This window comes from Asterias rubens, chromosome 6, assembly GCF_902459465.1.
Source record: "Asterias rubens chromosome 6, eAstRub1.3, whole genome shotgun sequence".
Lineage (NCBI taxonomy): Eukaryota > Metazoa > Echinodermata > Asteroidea > Forcipulatida > Asteriidae > Asterias > Asterias rubens.
In genome coordinates this window covers 11,546,558-11,555,333 of record NC_047067.1, presented here as the reverse complement: position 1 = coordinate 11,555,333, position 8,776 = coordinate 11,546,558, and positions in this window count along the sequence as shown.

The window sequence follows — 8,776 nt, the reverse complement described above, 5'->3', positions numbered from 1 at the left end:
CTACTTCCTGCTTATATACAGCTATCGTGTAATACTGATCAATATAAATCACTGTGAATTATCAAATTTTCTTCTCTTAGTTTACAATAACATAGATTGCTTATAATTTGAACCTGGTGCATTGACACACTTTGCTTTGAAATGTGAAATGTAAGGGCAGCGATGAAATAAATGTATGATAATGGCAGTTACTTATAAGAGCGAGAGATAATCAAAGGACATATTGGAGCTAGCGAGCCGTGCACGCCGTGTTAGCACGGCCAGTTGGGCTGAAAACACGGGCAAAAATGTGATACACGGCTTGGGTAAATTACTGAACTTTTATTATTTTTTTGTTGTTGAACAGTTTAAAAACAGCAGTGAGTAAAATTAGATTTGGTTTTACAAGATTTCCTTCTTCTTTTTGAATCAAAATTTCAACGACGCAACCATAAACGATCATCCGAAGTTGCCTCGAAAACGCTGACCACATCGCGACCACACAAAACACAACGCACAAACCTCACATTACACAACGCACGTGCAAATTACACAACGCAAGCGAGTCAGTCGTCGTTATCGACCGTCATCAGCAGGCAGCATGAACTCCATGCACGCGTGGTATGATAGAGGCGAATTCATATGCGTTTTCGTTCAGATTATTTTAGGTACCAATCTCATCTCCACGATCCTACAAACCATCGCGCTCTGGATTTGTGTACTATGACGTCAGTATCGTTAACTGAGTGACACGCGGCGCAGTGCACCTTTTACCGCATACATTCTTCAGTTGCTTTGTAGATTGATTCCGCAGTTTTTCCCAACTCGACGGCGGCAAACATGACGATTTTTTTTCCTTGTAGAGTTTTCTTTTGTTCGTTGTAGAGTTTGTTTGAAACATCGAGACTTTTTTGGGATTTAATTGTTTGCCTCTCTTGGGTGTTAATGCAGTTGACAAACGATGTTTGTTTTCCGCTCGAAAGGTTCAAAAACTGGTTCATGTTTCTTTACAAATCTCAAGTCGGTGTTGCTGTAGACCTCCCAAATTTATTTTTCAATGCATGGTACGTTTTTTTGCCCAGTGGAACTATTTAAATGGCACTGTCTTTCGTAACTGTTTGTTCTTTATTCTCCGCAGACTGTTTACAAATTGCCTTTGACCCAGTTTCAACGTTATGAAACCTTAACAAATACTAAGGAAAATACTAATTACCATGATCAGTCAGTTTAAGTTAAGCAAACAATTATGGTACATGTAAATCACTCTTGGCATTTTGATTGGTTGCAAATACTTGTGTGAATCATTATTTTACATTAATTAATTGATTTGTTTAAAATAAATACAACAACTATTATCAGCTTCTTGACCTTAGGCCTAAAGTTCTGAAATCGAATGGACAAGAGTGGATAGAAACTTAACATTAGTAAATGATAACTCTTAATTTCTTCAATACTTCTTCATTTTTGTTTAGCCTTTAAGCAAAAATTTGTATCAAGAGTAACACATGCCCACAAATATTTTGTTGACAGCAAACTTGTACTGCATTATTTGTATCACTTTTGAATCATTTCAGGCTAAATGGGTCTAAGCTCCATGGTCCAAGTAACTGATTTGAACTGGCCTAATATTGACCCAGAAACATTTTATAGAGTTTAATAATGTATAGTGGACATCGATCACCTTTACAATATCTGTGCTTTAAGCCTCTCATTTTCGAGTTGAAAACAAAACAAAAATTAAATCAAAATAGTTTACTTGTAACAGAAATAGGTCCCAGAAATACATCAGAAACCACCAGAGAGCACCTACAGTAGCCAGAGCTTCAAGGGCCCCTTAATAGAGGGGGGGGGGGGGGGCAGACTTGGCGATGCGCGCTCGTGTTGTGTGCTACGCACTCAATGTTTCTATTTTTGTAGTGATTTTAGGTTGCACTCCCACTTTTTCAGTTTGCACTCCCACTTTCCAAATTCCTGGCTAAGACACTGATTGGAAAGATGATGTCAATATGCTGTTTATCGACCCCAAGCTTTACCTAAAGCAGCCTACTCAACTCAAAACGCCAGTACTTAGACGAATCGTGATGACAACAATGGCATTTCAACCTTTTAAACCCCACCGGGCTGTTTTCTTCCCTGTGAAGAAATGACGTCACATTCGCTTTGCATCCGCGTAAATCATTTTGAGCGCCAACGCAAATGCTAAGTCTCCTTAGCGCAATCCATGATCAAATCAGAAGGTCGACTTCGAAGCTAACAACAAACGTGGTTGTTTAAATCATAAAAATGCGTATAAGCTGCGAACTTGACAAGGGTAGAACTCTTGATGCATCCATTATTTGTAAACGTGTGTAATTTGATCCGGTTGAACACCATACAGCCAATTAGGCGATATCGCTATGGCGTGCAAGAGGGGGCATTTACCGTCCTTAAACGCTCCATCTTGTGAAAGCATGAGCCACCCGTCGGTAAGAGGGTATATATTTTATATGCATTTTCTTCTATGAAAGGGGAGCTCTCCTATAAACGTTCACCTGAAAATCTCGAAGCGGCGCAGAAACTTTCAATGATTTGCGTTGGTCGACTTGACTCATTTTCAGATTGTAGATAGGCGCACTTCTCTCATATTGCTTCAGTCTTCTGACGATCGGATTTTTCAGTCTCCTGACGATGATTTTTTTTATTTTTTAAGCTGTTTGAAACATTGATGACCTATACTAAGAACTCACTCTGCGGTAGTAAAGTATAACGATCCACTAAAAGCTTCTACCCAAGTAGGAGTAGTGTTTTCATAACTGAGAAGTCTCCCGAATTCCGTAAATCTTCTCCTCGGTTACTACAGTAGATAGCAAGACACGTTCTCATAAAGAACCAAATTTATCAGACAAGAAGATACACATTTGGTTTTTCCTCAAACTATTATCCTATATTGTACTGTAAAGTATACATTATTGGATGACACTTTCAATGTATAGAACTGCTGAGGTAGTGATATCATGCAGTGTCAATATTCACATGTGGTGTTTACATTCTTGATGCGAGACGGGTTTGATAACACCCACCCAATACCTCCATGGCTAAAGAAGAATTTCAAGACATCGTTCGCTTGTGTTGCAGGATATTCTGTCCCCGAGATTCAGTGCCCCCCCCCCCCCCATATGGCGAACTGTGTGCAAACTTCTTCTGACAGCGGGCTCTTTTCAATCCTCCTCATACAGCACACGTTACCATATTACAGAGGACCGAATCTCCTGCGGGTGTGCGGCACCTAAATGTAGCCCGAGCCCTAAATGTAGCCTGACCTTAATGTAGCCTCAAACAGGTCCGGGCTACATTTAGGGCTCGGGCTACATTGAGGTGCCGCACAAGCGGGCATAATCCCTTGGGACACCGGCATACACAATGAGGTTTGCGGTGCCACCAACGGTTTAAAATCTCTTTTGATTGGTGTTGCATGGTTCTTCGGAGGCGGTTTTACAACCCAGCGGTTGCTCTCAGAAACACCATGGTGTCACAAAAAACCTTACCTATAATCCCCCACCATGCAGAGTTTCAAATCCTGCGTATACTGTGGACGTGGACGGTTCTTTTGCGGGAAATTTTCAATGCCTTGTTTTTGGTCGACTTGACTCATTTGCTGGCGACTGTATACTGTAGACGTTTGGTATAACACGTTCAATAGTTTACGTGTTAGAACGGCCGGGGCACAGCGATATCATTGCAAAAAACAAACCCACAGTGTTAACCATAAGACCAAATCAATGGCGTTAGCTGTTCGTTGTTTTAATCCTAAATGGATCATTGCAGCCTGTTTGGTAACCTATCATCAAGTCGACTGACATAAGTTTAACACATAAATCTGTTTACAAAACCAAATTATTATTATTATTGTTATTATTATTATTTATTATTAAAACCCCAAAACGCAAAATTATTAGCACTATAAGTCTTCCAACCAACATGGCTGCCAGGTTATTTGATTGGTGTTAGCAGAGCAAACTTGAAACGCTGTATTCAACAGCGCCCTCAGGAGTATAACATTTTGATCCGCAGAAGGCGGAACGTACTTTGATTGTATGGATACAACACATGTAATGTGATCATTACAATGACTGTTGGGGGTTCAATATTGCTGCCATAAACCTGGTATCTCTATTTTTGAATTTTGAGTTGTTTTTTTCCCCGTAAAATTGGGTGACAAAAAGTAGGGTCTCACCTGTGACCACTGAACATAAAAACTAAGTTATTTACAATTTGTCTGCCAATTTTGAATGAATATAAAGACAAAAATACGGGGAAACAATCTATGAGCTTTTACACAAACGTTGCACAAAATATCACCAAGACGAGTTTTATAATAAAACACAATTGTGGGGTTTCAAGAATACTGGTCATAAACTTTTGGAAAATAGAGAAAGAGGGTGCTACTATAAGCCGGTGTGACATGAGGTATCTCTGTCCCCCGGGGATTTGGTCCCCCATATGGCAAACTGTGTATAAACTTCGACCCAGCCGTCGATTTCACCAAAATCTTCCTAACTTAGGACTTAGGACGAGTAAAGTTCCGTATTCAAATACGTAGGACGCATTGAACCCATCCTAAGTTAGGACGGGTTTCTCATCCTAACTCGAGTTAGGATTCATTCTAGCGTTTCGTGAAATCGGCTGCAGGATCCTTAAGTGAGGACGAATGAGCCAACAGAGTATAGACGAGCAGAATATATATAGGGCAGGGTATATATGTAGTGTTTGAGACTTCGAGACCATCCGGCAATAATTTATTGTATGATCCACACCATTCAAAGCTTCAAACGTTTACTAAAAAGGTGTATCCTTTAGTCTAAACGCTAGCCATATTTTTACGCCAAACTTGACTCGTCACAGAATGACAAGCACAGCAGAAAATTGCCGAATGCTATACGGACCAAGGGACCAAAACGATTTTTCATAAATACCTCAGACAGTTTCAAATATAGGGCAGGGTATATAATTATATAGTGGTTGAAACTTCGAGACCATCCGGCAATAATTTATCGTATGATCCACACCATTCAAAGCTTCAAACGTTACTAAAAAGGTGCATTCTTTAGTCTAAACGCTAGCCGTATTATTTTTACGCCAAACTTGACTCGTCACAGAATGACAAGCACAGCAGAAAATTGCCGAATGCTACGGACCAAGGGACCAAAACGATTTTTCATAAATACCTCAGACAGTTTCAAATATAGGGCAGGGTATATAATTATATAGTGGTTGAAACTTCGAGACCATCCGGCAATAATTTATCGTATGATCCACACCATTCAAAGCTTCAAACGTTACTAAAAAGGTGCATTCTTTAGTCTAAACGCTAGCCGTATTATTTTTACGCCAAATTTGACTCGTCACAGAATGACAAGCACAGCAGAAAATTGCCGAATGCTACGGACCAAGGGACCAAAACGATTTTTCATAAATACCTCAGACAGTTTCAAATATAGGGCAGGGTATATAATTATATAGTGGTTGAAACTTCGAGACCATCCGGCAATAATTTATCGTATGATCCACAACATTCAAAGCTTCAAACGTTACTAAAAAGGTGCATTCTTTAGTCTAAACGCTAGCCGTATTATTTTTACGCCAAACTTGACTCGCACAGAATGACAAGCTCAGCAAAAAATTGCCACGTGTTACGGACCAAGGGACCAAAACGATTTTTCATAAATACCTAAGACAGTTTCGCTATTCCTATTGGTGGAGAGCGCGTCACGTGGTTGTGTATAAACCTTTGTTTATGAACAGTAAAAACACATTGATTCCCTTATATTCTTATATCCCCAATGCAAAACTAACACTTATAAACAAAAATCAAAAGTCGTTTGTGACGTACGTGTTTGGGTTTATCGAATGCAAGATCTGCAAATAGTTAGGCCCTCTCAATATTTATCTGTTGATTTGTCTTTCGAATAATGTAGGCATACCCATGATTGTGTCTGTGCACATAAATATTCTATTTCTTTCTTAAATAAAAGTATGCGTGATCTTTTCATAAACGCAAGTTCTCAGAGACCGCGGATTCTTTCCGATGACGTCTGTAAAAAGTCAATGGGGCATAGGCGTTTAATTCAAATTAAAGTGATGGTCTCCCTATGAATACGTTATACTATATTTTTTTTATATACTTCACAAATTTGACAACAATGGAATGATACTCAATCAAAGCCATGACACTCTTTTTGAAGGTTAAAAAATTCCATTTAATTTGAATAAACTTGACACAATACATCGAGTTGATAAGAGCACGTTCCCTCGGGTGGGTTTACCCAATACACAATACACAGTGCATATGGGTCATTCCATGTCAGACCAACGCACTTTTTTTACCTCATGTCTTCCGATTTTGAAAAAAATTGCTGTGCTTGTAGGTCCTTATGAGTAATAAATGCACAGCAACTTTTAGCCCGATCGGACTTACCATGTGGTCAGGGCAGAAACCACTCAAATCTGACATTTTTAGGGTAAAATACCACCTTTTTGGTAAAAATATGTCATAACCATGTCAATTCTCGTCCCATATATGCAAATTTGGCATCAAAATGATGAGAATTGCATGCTAAAATAAATTCTTTTGTCAAAAATAAATTTTCTGAAATGTAGGTCACTGTAATCTTTAATATGTTATCGTGACCTTTGACCCAGTTTTTGAAATAATGTAGCATTCCAAAAATCAATGAAATAAAAATCTCTTGATAGAGCATGTCTTCCTCTATCAGAATCCACTAAGAAACAGTTGGGCTCTTAAAAATGTACAACTTTATGACTATTTTTGTACAAGTCACCGTGATCTTTTATATGTTATCGTGACCTTTGACCCAATTTTTGAAACAATGCATCATTCCAAAAATCAACAAAATCAAAATCACTTGATAGTGCATGTCTTCCTCTATCACAATCAACCAAGAAACAACTGGGCTCTTCATATTATGTCACGATTTTATGACTATTTTTGTACAGTTGTTAGGTTACAAACTAGTCAATTTATATACTTTACATAAGTCTTAAAGTTGTAAATTTTGAAGAGCCCAGTTGTTTCTTAGTGGATTCTGATAGAGGATGACATGCTCTATCAATTGATTTTCATTTCATTGATTTTTGGAATGATGTGTTATTTCAAAAATTGGGTCAAAGGTCACGATAACATATTAAAGATCACAGTGAGTTGTACAAAAAATAGTCATAAAGTTGTAAATTTTTAAGAGCCCAACTGTTTCTTAGTGAATTCTGATAGAGGAAGACATTCTCTATAAAGTGATTTTATTTCGTTGACGATAACATATTAAAGATTACAGTGACCCACATTTCAGAAAATTTATTTTTGACAAAAGAATTGATTTGAGCATGCAATTCTCATCATTTTGATACCAAATTTGCATATATGTGATAAAAATTGACAGGATTATGACAAATTTTTACCAAAAAGGTGGTATTTTACCCTACAAATGTCAGATTTTAGTGGTTTCTGCCCTGACCACGTGGTATGTCCAATCGGGCTAAAAATTGCTGTGCATTCAATGCTCATTAGGACCTACAAGCACAGCAATTTTTATCAAAATCGGAAGACATGAGGTAAAAAAGTGTGTTGGTCTGACACAAACCACACTTTTTGATTTAAATACATAATTTATAACAACAAAAGAGCCTGCAAAGATCCGTGTTCGTTGATGCATTTCTCAGACAGATTTTTTGTTTTAAGAGGAATGCAGTTCGTAAAAATGTTTTTTACTTTAAAATTAGAATAGAGGGCGGTAGATTTTTACATAATGGGGGCCGTGCTATTTAGACATTTTGGGCTTCAAAACGTGCACTTACATACAAAAACATGGGTTTTGAAACCAACAGTTCTTTTCAGAACCACCCCAACTCATTAGAGATAGTCATTACATGGTGTTACCGCAAACCTTTCCATTTCGTATTGCCACCATGCAAAGTTTCAAATCCTATAATGAACAAGGGTTTTGAAAAATTCCACCATCCGGTGCATTACCCCAAAACAGTGCAAACAGTGCAGGTATGACATCATCTTTCACTACCTGGGGAAAACTCGAATACAAAGCATCTACGTTAAATGCACTTTATACAATTTGTGGGGGATCTATAAAAAAAAAAGTACATGTATAGGTAAAATCAGCCGTTTGCGAAGCAGTGTCGTGTAGTGATAATAGTTTTCGTTGCATTTTTTGTAAGAGATTGTACAATCGTTAATACAGGTCTTGTATTGTAGATTAAATTTAGCGTGATTCGTAATATGTGGGATTTTCTCATAATAGTACAATAAAATTATTGTGTTGATAAAACTATGACGGAGTGAGAATCACGTGGTAACTTTGAACAATGTAAACAAACACAAAGCAGTACTGGCCGAACTACTAAAATTGTCGAGGCACCAGTTTTTACCTTTTAGAGTGCATTTAAAATTCAACTCATTGGGAAAACTTATATTTAACCCTATAAATTTAACCCTAAAAATAAACCTGTCAATACTCTACTAAACTACAGTGCCCACAGCTAATGTTCAGACACGTCCTATTTTACCACCACGTTAAAGGCACTGGACACTATTGGATGACTCAAGGTAATTGTGAGCTTAACACTTACTTGGAAGCAAGCAATGGAGAACTGTTGATACTGTTAAACATTGTGAGACACGCCTCGCTCTTTAGTAGCGTAGTTATGTATAAAATATGTAATTTTTTCACCAAACTATATATAGAAGACATCTTGCAGGCCTGATGCTTTTTAATAGGCATCTGAAAGCACA